This window comes from Somniosus microcephalus, chromosome 13 (assembly GCF_052327205.1).
Source record: "Somniosus microcephalus isolate GS21.2 chromosome 13, FLI_Smic_1.0, whole genome shotgun sequence".
NCBI lineage: Eukaryota > Metazoa > Chordata > Chondrichthyes > Squaliformes > Somniosidae > Somniosus > Somniosus microcephalus.
In genome coordinates this window covers 92,027,498-92,040,861 of record NC_140999.1, presented here as the reverse complement: position 1 = coordinate 92,040,861, position 13,364 = coordinate 92,027,498, and the positions used below count along the sequence as shown (strand labels likewise).

The 13,364-nt window shown below is 46.3% G+C and overlaps 1 protein-coding gene across 3 annotated transcripts in view; it reads right to left on the bottom strand.

Annotated features, from left to right (window-relative positions):
* Positions 1-2,727: 2,727 nt before the first annotated feature.
* LOC147108481 (uncharacterized) overlaps positions 2,728-13,364 on the bottom strand; it is a 74,498-nt gene continuing 63,861 nt past the window's right edge. For all 3 annotated transcript variants that reach the window (XR_015080600.1, XR_015080599.1, XM_086005132.1), the window contains exon 2: positions 2,728-4,613. The gene's annotated coding sequence lies outside the window, so the exon portion shown is untranslated. The remainder of the gene's footprint in view (positions 4,614-13,364) is intronic.

Sequence of the window (13,364 nt, the reverse complement as noted above, 5' to 3'; positions counted from 1 at the left end):
GCTTACCGGTCTATAATTCCCCGCTTTTTCTCTACCACCTTTTTTGAATAGTGCGGTAATATTAGCTACCCTCCAATCCATGGGTACTGTTCCAGAGTCTATCGAGTTCTGAAAGATGACCAGCAATGCATCATCTATCTCCAGGGCCACTTCCTTAAGTACCCTAGGATGTAGATTATCAGGCCCTGGGGATTTATCCCATCAACTTCCCCAACACCACTTCCCTACAAATACTGATTTCTTTCAGTTCCTCCCTCTCATTAGTTCCTATATTTCCCAACATCTCTGGGAGGTTATTTGTGTCCTCCTTCGTGAAGACAGAACCAAAATATGTATTTAATTGGTCTGCCATTTCTTTGTTCCCCATTATAAATTCCCCTGATTCTGACTATAAGGGACCTATGCTTGACTTCACCAATCTTTTTCTCTTCACAATATCTATAAAAGCTTTTACAGTCAGTTTTTATGTTCCCTGCAAGCTTACTTTCATAATCTATTTTCCCCCTCTTAATTAATCCCTTTGTCCTCCTTTCCTGAATCCTTAACTGCTTCCAATCCTCAGGTTTGCTGCTTTTTTTGGCCAATTTATATGTCCTCTCTTTGGATCTTATGTTATCCCTAATTTCCCTTGTTAGCCACGGTTGAGTCACCTTTTTTGATTTATTTTTATGCCAAACAGGGATAAACAAATTCTGCAGCTCATCCATGCGATCTTTGAATGTTTGCCATTGCCTATCCACCGTCAACCCTTTGAGTGACATCACCCAATCAATCCTACCCAACTCGCGTCTCATACCATCATAGTTCCCTTTATTTAGGGTGTGTGTGTATATATACAGGTTGTATGTGTGTATACACACAGGGTGTGTGTGTGTGTATACACACAGGGTGTGTGTGTGTGTGTATACACAGGGTGTGTGTATACAGGGTGTGTGTGTGTATACACAGGGTGTGTGTGTGTATACACAGGGTATGTGTGTATACACACAGTGTATGTGTGTATACAGGGTGTGTGTGTATATACACCGGATTTGTCTGTATACACAGGGTGTGTGTGTGTGTATACACAGGGGGTGTGTGTATACAGGGTGTGTGTGTATATACAGGTTGTGTGTGTACACAGGGTGTGTGTGTGTATACACAGGGAGTGTGTGTACACACAGGGTGTGTGTATGTGTATACACAAGCTGTGTGTGTGTATACACAGGGTGTGTGTGTGTGTACACAGGGTGTGTGTGTGTATACACAGGGTGTGTGTGTGTATACACAGGGAGTGTGTGTGTATACACAGGGATTGTATGTGTATATACAGGGTGTGTGTGAATACACAGGGTGTGTGTGTGTGTGTGTGTGTGTGTATATATACACAGGGTGTGTGTGTGTACACAGGGGGTGTGTGTGTACATAGGGTGTGTATGTGTACACAGGGTGTGTGTGTGTATACACAGGGAGTGTATGTGTATATACAGGGTGTGTGTGAATACACAGGGTGTGTGTGTGTGTGTGTGTATGTACAGGGTGTGTGTGTGTGTGTGTGTGTGTATATACAGGGTGTGTGTATATATACAGGGTGTGTGTGTGTACACAGGGGGTGTGTGTGTACATAGGGGGTGTGTGTGTACACAGGGTGTGTGTGTGTATACACAGGGAGTGTATGTGTATATACAGGGTGTGTGTGAATACACAGGGTGTGTGTGTATATACAGGGTGTGTGTACACAGGGTGTGTGTGTGTACACAGGGTGTGTGTGTGTATACACAGGGTGTGTGTGTGTGTGTACACAGGGTGTGTGTGTGTGTGTGTGTACACAGGGTGTGTGTGTGTGTGTGTACACAGGGTGTGTGTGTGTGTGTATGTGTATACACAGGGTATGTGTGTATGTGTATATACAATGTGTGTGTGTGTGTGTATGTGTATATACTGTGTGTGTGTGTGTGTGTGTATATATATATATATACAGGGTTTGTGTGTGTATATACAGGGTGTGTGTATATATACAGGGTGTGTGTGTGTATACACAGGGTGTGTGTGTGTATATATACAGGGTTTGTGTGTGTGTATACAGGGTTTGTGTGTGTATATACAGGGTGTGTGTATATATACAGGGTTTGTGTGTGTATACACAGGGTGTGTGTGTATACACAGGGTGTGTGTGTGTATATATACAGGGTGTGTGTGTATACACAGGGTGTGTGTGTGTGTATATATACAGTGTGTGTGTGTGTGTGTGTGTGTGTGTATAGAGGGTGTGTGTATATATACAGTGTGTGTGTGTGTAAACACAGGCTGTGTGTGTGTATACACAGGGTGTGTATGTGTATATACAGGGTGTGTGTGTGTGTATATATACAGTGTGTGTGTGTGTGTGTGTGTGTGTGTATACAGGGTGTGTGTGTATATACAGGGTGTGTGTGTATACACAGGGTGTGTGTGTATACACAGGGTGTGTGTGTATATACAGGGTGTGTGTGAATACACAGGGTGTGTATATATACAGGGTGTGTGTGTGTATACACAGGGTGTGTATGTGTATATACAGGGTGTGTGTGAATACACAGGGTGTGTATATATACAGGGTGTGTGTGTGTGTGTGTATACACAGGGTGTCTGTATAAACAGGGTGTGTGTGTGTGTATATACAGGGTGTGTGTGTGTGTGTATATACAGGGTGTGCATGAATACACAGGGTGTGTATACTGTATATACAGGGGGTGTGTGTGTATACAGGGTGTGTGTGTATACACAGGGTGTGTGTGTATACACAGGGTGTGTATACTGTATATACAGGGGGGGGTGTATACAGGGTGTGTGTGTATACACAGGGTGTGTATGTGTATATACAGGGTGTGTGTGAATACACAGGGTGTGTATGTGTATATACAGGGTGTGTGTGAATACACAGGGTGTGTATATATACAGGGTGTGTGTGTGTGTATACACAGGGTGTCTGTATAAACAGGGTGTGTGTGTGTATATACACAGGGTGTCTGTATAAACAGGGTGTGTGTGTGTATATACAGGGTGTGTGTGTATACATATAGGGTGTGTGTGTGTATACATACAGGGTGTGTGTGTGTGTGTGTGTATACATATAGGGTGTGTGTGTGTGTATACATACAGGGTGTGTGTGTGTGTATACATATAGGGTGTGTGTGTGTGTATACATACAGGGTGTGTGTGTGTGTATACATATAGGGTGTGTGTGTGTGTATACATACAGGGTGTGTGTGTATACATACAGGGTGTGTGTGTGTGTGTGTATACATACAGGGTGTGTGTGTGTGTGTGTGTGTATATATATATATACAGGGGGGGTGTGTTGGAACAGCTTCTGACATCCCCCCTGATAAGACAATTGGAAACATGGGATTGTGGATGGATTTTCCATTCATGATGTCACAGGAGCAGATGTTATTCACAAGATGGCTGCTCGCAGGCTGCCGTTACCAGCTCGCAACTCCAGCAGGGTAACGCAGAGTGGGTGTTCCACTTTCATTCACCCTGTCTCAAAACCCATTTGATAAAAGCTGTGTGTGTGGCGGTCTTATGGGTTGCCTTTTACATTGAGATATATACATAATTCCCTTTAACTTAACTTATTTATGTATGTATAACTTACCTAACTGTATGTACCTAATTTACTTAATTGTATAACTTACCAGTTAGGGCTGTTGCCTCTTAAACTTACCTGTTGGGCCGTTGCCCCTTTAAGAGGCGACCTAACGCGCTGACGTCACGCATCACGTGACGCATGCGCGTCGGCCGCCGACCTAACGCGCTGATGTCACACGACGCATGCGCACTGGCCGCCGGCCCGATTCGGGCTTCCAAGACGGCCGCCGGCATAGCCCGGCCTATTGAGACTTCGGCTGCATCAGCCGGCAAGCGGGAGCGAAGGGATTCTCCGCTCCCGCGGCAAGTATTGGCACAGCCCGGCCTAGTAACCTCGGCCTTAAAGGCTAGCCTCCGTAACGGGGAGATGCACTGACAACGGCGCAAGTCACGTGACCGCCTAAGCGCACATGAACGTGCTGACGTCATGACGCGGTCACGTGACGTCGGGAATATAGAGCCGAGTGTGAGGAGGTCATGAGGCTCCCCACGGGACTGGGAACGCAGTCCTTGTGGAGTCCCCGCTGGGACAAGGTCTACAACATGGTGCTCCTGCAGTTAGCCATCTTACCTGCTATCTTACCTACTGTAAGACCTACAACATGGCGTTTCTGCAGTCAGCCACCTTACTTGCTACCTTACCTGCTGTAATTATCCTGTGATCTACAATATGGTGCTCCTGTAGTCAGCCATCTTACTTGCTACCTTACCTGCTGTATTATCCTGTTCTGGTAAATAAACAACTTATTTATAGTTCGTTGAAGTTAAACTCTTTTATATAGTGGCGATTTACACGAACCACTACATGTGTTTATTTTGTAAGTAGGAGCCCCCTTGGTGCAGGGCCTGGGACTGGCTGCTCTGTGGGCAATCTTACTCAGTGTTAGGCCTTGTGCGGTGATGCGGATTCTGCAACCGGGGTTGATGCTCACTGCAGTGCTCAGTCCGGTCATCAGGAGCATGAAGCTGAAGAGCCAGCGTGCCATGATCTCTCGCCGTGTCTGTAGAACAAGGAGCCGGCATGTTAAACAACCTCAGTCACCATGGCAACGGACAGCACAGTCACTACAGGAACCACCATCGCAGTCACCAAGGCAACTGCCATCGTGGTCACGAGGCGGAACAGTTCTTTGCTTGCAAAGGGCATCTCACTGAATAAACCCTGCACTGCTGATGAAAGGAGCTATTCTCCGTCACTAAGGAGCATAAGAACAGCAGGAGGCCATTCAACACCTCGAGCCTGTTGCACAGAAACAGCAGGAGGCCATTCAGCCCCTCGAGCCTGTTACACAGAAACAGCAGGAGGCCATTCAGTCCCTCGAATCTGTTACACAGGAATAGCAGGAGGCCATTCAGCCCCTCGAGCCTGTTACACAGAAACAGATGGAGAGTGAAGTATTTGACTCAGAGACTAGGGTCCTGAATTTAAAGAAAGGCAACTACGATGGTATGAGGCGCGAGTAGGGTAGGATTGATTGGGGAATGTTACTCAAAGGGTTGATGGTGGATAGGCAATGGCAAACATTTAAAGATCGCATGGACGAACTACAGAATTTGTTCATCCCTGTTTGGCATAAAAATAAAACAAAAAAGGTGAATCAACCATGGCTAACAAGGGAAATTCGGGATAGCATAAGATCCAAGGAGAGGACATATAAATTGGCCAGAAAAAGCAGCAAACCTGAGGATTGGGAGCAGTTTAGGATTTAACAAAGGAGGACAAAGGGATTAATTAAGAGGGGGGAAATAGATTATGAGAGTAAGCTTGCATGGAACATAAAAACTGACTGTAAAAGCTTCTATAGATATGTGAAGAGAAAAAGATTGGTGAAGTCAAGCGTAGGTCCCTTGCAGTCAGAATCAGGGGAATTTATAATGGGGAACAAAGAAATGGCAGACCAATTAAATACAATCTTTGGTTCTATCTTCACAAAGGAGGACACAAATAACCTCCCAGAGATGTCGGGGAACATAGGGTCTAATGAGAGGGAGGAACTGAAAGAAATCAGTATTTGTAGGGAAATGGTGTTAGGGAAATTGATGGGATTGAAGGCCGATAAATCCCCAGGGCCTGATAATCTACATCCTAGGGTACTTAAGGAAGTGGCCCTAGAAATAGTAGATGCCTTGCTGGTCATCTTCCAAAATTCTATAGACTCTGGAACAGTTCCCATGGATTGGAGGGTAGCTAATGTTACCCCACTATTCAAAAAAGGTGGTAGAGAGAAAACGGGGAATTATAGACCGGTAAGCCTGACATCGGTAGTGGGGAAAATGCTTGAGTCCATTATAAAAGATGTAATAGCAGAGCACTTGGAAAACAGTGACAGGATCGGACAAAGTCAAATTGGATTTACAAAAGGTAAATAGTGCTTGACTAGTCTACTGGAATTTTTTGAGGCTGTTACTGGTAAAATAGATAAGGGAGAACCAGTGGGATGGTGTATTTGGACTTTCAGAAGGCTTTTCAATAAGGTCCCGCGTAAGAGATTAGCGTGTAAAGTTAAGGCACATGGGATTGGGGGCAAGGTACTGACTTGGATAGAGAACTGGTTGGCAGACAGGAAGCAAAGAGTTGGAATAAACGGGTCTTTTTCCGAGTGGCGGGCAGGGATCGGTCCTAGGACCCCAGCTATTCGCAATATATATTAATGATCTAGACGAGGGAACGAGATGTAATATCTCCAAGTTTGCAGACGACATAAAGCTGGGTGGGCATGTGTGCTGTGAGTAGGATGCCGAGAAACTCCAGGATGATTTGGACAGGTTGGGTGATCGGGCAGATGCATGGCAGATGCAATATAACGTGGATAAATGCGAGGTTATCCACTTTGATGTCAAAAACAGGAAGGCAGATTATTACCTGAACACCAATAGATTGGGAGAAGGGGAAGTGCAACGAGACCTGGGTGTCCTTGTGCACCAGTCGCTGAAGGTAAGCATGCAGGTGCAGCAGGCGGTTAAGAAGGCAAATGGTATGTTGGCCTTCGTAGCGAGAGGGTTCGAGTACAGGAACAAGGATGTCTTGCTGCAGTTGTACAGGGCCTTGGTGAGACTACATCTTGAGTATTGTGTGCAGTTTTGGTCGCCTTATCTGAGGAAGGGTGTTCTTGCCATGGAGGGAGTGCAGCGAAGATTCACCAGACTGATACCTGGGATGGCAGGAATGACGTATTAAGAGAGATCGGGCTTATACTCGCTGGAGTTTAGAAGAATGAGAGGGGAACTCATTGAAACTTATAAAATTCTAACAGGACTAGACAGACTTGATGCAGGAAGGATGTTCCCGATGGCGGGGAAGTCCAAAACCAGGGGTCACAGTCTAAGGATAAGGGGTAAGCCATTTAGGACAGAGATGAGGAGGAATTTCTTCACCCAAAGAGTGGTGAACCTGTGGAATTCTCTACCACAGAAGGCAGTTGAGGCCAATTCATTAAATATATTCAAGAAGGAGTTAGATATATTTCTTAAGGCTAAAGGGATCAAGGGATATGGGGAGAAGGCAGGGACAGGGTACTGAATTTGGATGATCAGCCATGATCTCAGTGAATGGCGGAGCAGGCTTGAGGGGCCAAATGGCCTACTCCTGCTCCTATCTTCTATGTTTCTATGTAACAGCAGGAGGCCATTCAGCCCCTCAAACCTGTTACACAGAAAAAGCAGGAGGCCATTCAGCCCCTCAAACCTGTTACACAGAAACAGCAGGAGGCCATTCAGCCCCTCAAACCTGTTACACAGAAACAGCAGGAGGCCATTCAGCCCCTCAGGCCTGTTTTGCCAGTCAATTAAATCATGGCTGATCTGTAACTCAACACCATTTACCAGCTCTTGTTCAATATCCTTTGATACCCTTACTCAACAAAAATCTAGCGATCTCCGTCATGAAAGCTCCAATTGACCCCAGAATCCACAGCTTTTTGGGGAAGAGAGTTCCAGATTTCCACTACGCTTTGTGTGAGGAAGTGCTTCCTGACATCACCCCTGAATGGCCTGGCTCTAATTTTAAGATTATGCCCCTTTGTTCTGGACTCCCTGACCAGATGAAATAGTTTCTCTCCATCTATCCCATCAAATCCTTTAATCATCTTAAACACTTCGATTGGATCACGCCTTAATCTTCTAAACTCAAGGGAATACAAGGCTAGACTAGGCAACCTGTCGTCATGATTTAACCCTTTTAGCCCTGGTATCATTCTGGTGAATCTGTGCCGCACCCCCTGCAAGGTCAATATATCCTTCCTGAGGTGTGGTGCCCAGAACCCAACGCAGTTACTCCAGATGGGGTCTGACCAGAGCTTTAGACACTCTAACATAACTTCCTCCCCTTGGTATTGCAGCCCTGAGACAAAGGCCGGCATTCAACAAGGCTGAAACTGATAGATTGCCAGGTGCATTCTGACCAGCTGCAGCTCCCAGCACCACCACCACCTGGGTTAGAAAGGCCAACAGCTCTCATGGTGAAGCAAAGGTTGTGGCATTCCTCTGACAGAGTGTAGGATCACTGGGACAGGCAGTCGGGGGTGACAGGAACAGAGGAATTTGGGTTGCCAACTCTGGTTTGACATATTCCTGGAGATTTGATCACGTGACATTTGCCCACAGTTGAGTGTCTATCACCGAGCCCCAAATAAAAAACTGACTTAGTTTTATTGTGAAATGAATGACATAATTTATAAATCAAAGGAGCACAAAAGAATAGAAAGATTTAAGTAATGTTTATATAAAAACTACATCTGTGATGTTTCTACAGTATCGACCACAGAGAAGCACCAAGTAAATCCCACTGATTCAACGCAAACATCGATGCAAGTAACTTCAAACTAAAGTTTTCATACAATATTATAAAACTTTTACAAAACACACCAAGTTATAAAAATAATAAATAAAATCAAAGCCAAACTTAATTTAATTCAGTGGCTCTCACACCCCATGGTGAAAACCCAGTGTCAAGGAGGTGAGATTCAATCCTCAGAGAGACTCACTCCTCAGAGAGAAGTACCAAAGTTGCCTAACTCCCAGAACAAAACATATTATACAACAGAGCACATCACAGGTTGACATGAGATCTCCCTCTCTCTCCCCAGTTTGTGTTCCTCTCGCTCTCCCTCCTTCCTTCCCTTCCCCAGTTTGTGTTTCTGTCTCCCTCCCTCCCCTAGTTACTCTCTCAGGACTCAGAGTTTCCAGAAGTTTTCTGTTGACCCCGATGCTGTCATCCTCACACCAGCAATGAAGCGGTGTGTTTCCGAATAGCGGGGAGAGCAGCAGGGCACAGACAATGCGGTTTGGTTGTAAGCCACGACAGCCGGGGTACTGCGCATGCGTGAACCGCGCAATCAAGGGCTGTTTCTCCTGAGTCGCCAGCAAAGTCCAGGAGACCAATCGCCCATTCCGGGAGACTCCCGCCCAAAACGGGAGGGTTGGAAACCCTGAGAGGAATTGTTATACGAAGAAAGATCGAGTTCCCTCTAGTTCGTCTTCTACCATCCTGGTAGTCACATGATACAACGATAATGGTGTTGTTGACTAATCACAGCGATCAATCTCTATCAATAAGTCTACAACAGACCCAGACATGAGGTGAGGAAAACTCCCAGTGATGGAGAGCTTTGGGAACCACAGGTCCAAAGTCACCTGTTCCTCCCGAGCACGCTACACTCACCACACGTCACGTCTCAAATTACTCATATACACTATTCCCATAATATTATCTGAAAGAATCCTATCTAATTATATTTGAATGAATCAATACTAACTGCTTCCACTGTCTCTCTACAGATTGATCACTCACTCACCAAAATATTGTTTCCCCAGATTAGTTTTGAATTTCCCCCGTTCAAGCTCAGGCCGTGTGCTCCGGTTCTACTGTTCTGCACACAGTGTCTCATAGTGTTCATACAATGGAGTGATGGGGTGTGATCTGCTGTTCTGGGCACACTGTCTCAGTGTTCACACAGTGTGGTGATGGGGTGTGATCTGCTGTTCTGGAGACACTGTCTCAGTGTTCATACAGTGGAGTGATGGGGTGTGATCTGCTGTTCTGGACACAATGGGCTGGATTTTAATTCAGGGGCGGGCTGGGGTCATCTAATCCACATTTCGTTTTATCCACCCGAATCTAAATCGATGTGAGAGATTGATGCGATTTTAACTTAATTGGCCATTTGAGTTCCAACATGTGGGAACCCATGGCAAATGAGTTTTTCCAATCTGAAAGTCGCCTCTGATGACATCATCATTGCTGCTGCATTTAAGGTCTGCAACAAGCCTTGCTTCTTCTGCAGACTGATAACCTTTTGGCCTTTCATGCTACAGGGACCTGGAGCGAGAGACCTAGGTCTGCTCCCAGGTTTGAGGACGTTGCCTTGCAGGCTTTAGTTGAGGGAGCAAGAGTTCATAGAGGTGCTCTTCCCTTCTTCAGGGAGGAAGAAGCCTCCCCAACAGACCAAGGCTGTGTGGCTGCAAGTGGCAGAGGAGGACAACTCCTTTTCAGTAACCCGCAGAACGTGGATTCAGTGCAGGAAGAGATTTCATGACCTTCTGCGCACTGGAAAAGTGAGTATGAATTTCCCATCACCCTCAATCTGATCCCCATTGCCTTTCCTCACCAGCATTCAGCTTTAGCGATTTCTTCCTCCACATCCCACTTGACACTGACATCCATGCACCCTTACCCATTCCCTCTTTCTCTATGGTCACATTCACCTAACTATTCGACTATGCAGCTTTCACACACCCTATCACTGTGATGCTATGAAAACAACTGCCAACACACAGGGAGGGCCCTTGGTCTTGCCACCTCACTCCATCTTTATCTCCTTCTAAGTATCTATGCTATGGAATCTCTACACTCATTCCTTCATTCTCACTCAACCTCCACTTGTCTCCCTCATTGCAGGAAAAGAGAGCTCACAATAAGCGAGAAAGAGCGAGGACAGGAGGAGGGCCACCCTCAGTAGCCCACCTCAGCCCCTGGGAGGAGGCAGTCCTGGAGATCGTAGGAGTGGAGGAAGATGCGCAAGTGGGGGACGGGCAGAGGGGTGCATCACAGCAAGCTGGTGACAGAATAGTTTTCCATCTCATTGACATTGCATGAGTCGCTGATAATGATTCAGAAGCTCTAACAGATGGACTTATGATCATCTGCAATATGCAATGTGCATGTAACCTTTGTAAAGTCCACGCCTCAATAATACACGGACTTCGGGAGAACAGTTTAACAGGTACTTTACTTAACAGGAGGCAGCGTCAGACTGAAAATACTGAAGCCTGCTAGGGCCTTTTTATACAGGGGTGGTCACTGCCGGTACTGCAGTCTAAGACCAGTTATACCCTTAAAGGTACATACACAACAATTCCTCCCCTTTTAGATAAACAGTACATAACATTCATTTAACAACTAAATAATAACTAATTACAATTACAATTTTCTCGGTACTATATACATCAACTGAAATAGTCATTTATAAGTTCAGTCTTTGAGGAGGCTTCCTGATCCTGACTGGATAGCACCTTTCTCGAGTATCCTGTTCTGGCGGTGGAGTCAATTCTGGCTCATTGTCATTGGTTGGTTCGTCAGCTTCCAATACCCCTGCTTCTGAGGTAGACGCAATCTGTACTTCGGGCTCATTACCAGGTGCATATGCTTGTGGTATAGGTTTGGCTTGTTCCTGTGACTCTAGAATCTGGTCAGCATGGCGTCTCACGATGCTCTCTCCAACGTCCACTGTGTACATTAGTGGTCCCTGCTGTGTGCATATCGTTCCTGGCTGCCATTTTTCTGTTCGGTAGTCACGGGCCAAGACTGGTTGCCCTATCTTGAAGCTCCTGGTTGGCTTCTCATTTATGTGCTGGAACTGCTTATCCTCAACATCTCGTCTTATGTTTGGTTTGAGCAAATCCAAGCGACATCTTAGTCTCCGGTTGAAAAACAGTACGGCTGGAGTTTGGTTGGTTACTGCATGTGTTGCATTCCGGTAAGCAAACAAGAAGTTATCCACCTTGTGTTGCAGTGGTATGTCGTCATTATACATTGCCTTTATGGCCTTTTTAAAGGTCTGAACAAATCTCTCAGCCAATCCATTTGTGGCTGGATGATATGGGGCAGATGTGTAATGTTTCACCCCATTATTCTTCAGGAGCCTCTGGAAGTCCTCAGACACAAACTGTGGGCCATTGTCGGAACAAATCTGTTCTGGCAACCCATTCCTGGCGAAGATGGTCCTTAGGACTGCAATAGTTTTCTCCGTGGTGGTGGAGGAAATTTTAATGACCTCTGGCCATTTCGAATGGGCGTCCACAGCGATTAGAAACATTGAATCCATAAATGGACCAGTGAAATCAATGTGTACCCGTTGCCATGGAGATGAGGGCCACTCCCATGGATGTAGCGGGGCCTGTGGTAGAGCGTTTTGGACCTTCTGGCATCCTGTGCATCTCTTGGTCATATCCTCGATTTCTTTATCGATTCCCGGCCACCACACAAACGCCCTGGCTAGGCTCTTCATTTTTACCCCTCCCAGATGACCCTCGTGAAGCTCATTGAGCACTCTACCTCTCAACTTGTGTGGATCCCGAGTGGTAATTCCACCCATCAAGGTTCCCCGGCACACTGACAGCTGTTCTCTCCTTGGCGAGAATGCTGGCAACAGTGAGTCGCCATATGCTGGCCATCCCTTCACCGTCAAATCATAGACCTGAGAGTGTGTCGGGTCATTTCGGGTTTCCTTCTCAATACTTGCGTTTGTAACAGGCAAACATTCGACTATGGTCGCGTGGAATATCTCCACAGGGTCCACTGCAGGTGCTTCTTCCGCCGTAGGCAACGGTAGGCACGACAGCCCATCAGCGTTTCCATGTTGTTTCGTACCTTTGTACTCTATGTCATACTGATGTACCCCTAGAAAAAGTGACCATCTTTGCAGCCGTTGCGCCGTCATCACCGGAATGCCCTTCTTTGGGTTAAAAATTGAGACCAGGGGTTGATGATCAGTCAGTAGGGTGAATTTCAGCCTGTGCAGATAGTGATTGAACTTCTTCACCCCCCACACCAGGCTGAGGGCCTCCCTGTCAATCTGGGCGTAGTTGCGCTCGGCTGAGGTTAGCGAACGCGATGCAAAGGCTATTGGCCTCTCTGAACCGTCACGGAATTTGTGTGACAGCACCGCTCCAATGCCGTGAGGTGACGCATCACATGCCAACCGAATCGGTAGTGTTGGGTTGTAGTGGGCCAATACTTCTTTTGAAGTGATTAGGCATTTACATTCCTGAAAGGCACGCTTACACTCATCACTCCATTTCCATGTTACACCAGTTTGAAGCAGGGCGTTCAGTGGGTGCAAAATTGTAGATAAATTCGGCAAGAACTTATGGTAGTAGTTCACCAACCCGAGGAACGACCTCAGTTGCGACACATTTTCCGGTGCTGGAGCCTTGACTACAGCCTCAATCTTGTCCGGCGACTTATGCAACCCTTCCTCATCAATCATGTGGCCACAATACGAGATTTGTCTCCTGAAGAACTCGCATTTGGGATGGTTGGCTCGTAGCCCATATTCCTGCAATCTTGTGAGCACCTGTTCCAGGTTGGCAAGGTGTTCATTGTCATTTTCGCCTGTAACCAGGATGTCGTCCAAATAACACTGGGTCCCCGGGATCCCTTGCAGGACTTGTTCCATTGCCCTCTGCCAAATAGCCGGGGCCGATGCTACCCCGAATACCATTCGATTGTACTGGTAAAGGCCATTGTGAGTGTT